Source organism: Atta cephalotes, assembly GCF_000143395.1.
Source record: "Atta cephalotes unplaced genomic scaffold scaffold00003, whole genome shotgun sequence".
Classification (NCBI taxonomy): Eukaryota; Metazoa; Arthropoda; class Insecta; order Hymenoptera; family Formicidae; genus Atta; species Atta cephalotes.
The window spans coordinates 9,477,281-9,477,794 of record NW_012130067.1 but is presented as its reverse complement, the minus strand read 5'-3'; positions in this window follow the sequence as shown (position 1 = coordinate 9,477,794).

Below are 514 nucleotides of genomic sequence, written 5' to 3'. Positions count from 1 at the left end.
TGATAAACTTCAATCTTTCAATCTTCAATCACATTCTTCAATGCGTAGTCTAATTCCGGCCTAAGGCGATTTAATATAAACTCAAATAAATATTTGGAATGTATCGAAAGAGATGTAATTGCGTACGTTACGACAGCTTGGATATCGCATTACTAGATTAGAATACGAGAAACTAAAATAATCTACAACACAAGCATTTATCTGATACGAGTAATTATCTAACGACATGAGCAATAATCGATGCCGATCTCGAAATGAACATAAAGTGATGATTAATTTTACCAAGCACTAATTTAAAATCTATCGCTGAGGCTAACAAAATGTTCGCACGTAGAATGTGACATCAGAGAGAGAGAGAGAGAGAGAGAGAGAGAGAGAGAGAGAGAGAGAGAGAGAGAGAGAGAGAGAGAGAGAGAGAGAGAGAGAGAGAGAGTAGTAGAGAGAGAGTAGTAGTAGTAGTAGAGAGAGAGTAGTAGTAAGTAAGTAGTAAGTAGTAGTAGTAGTAGTAGTAGTA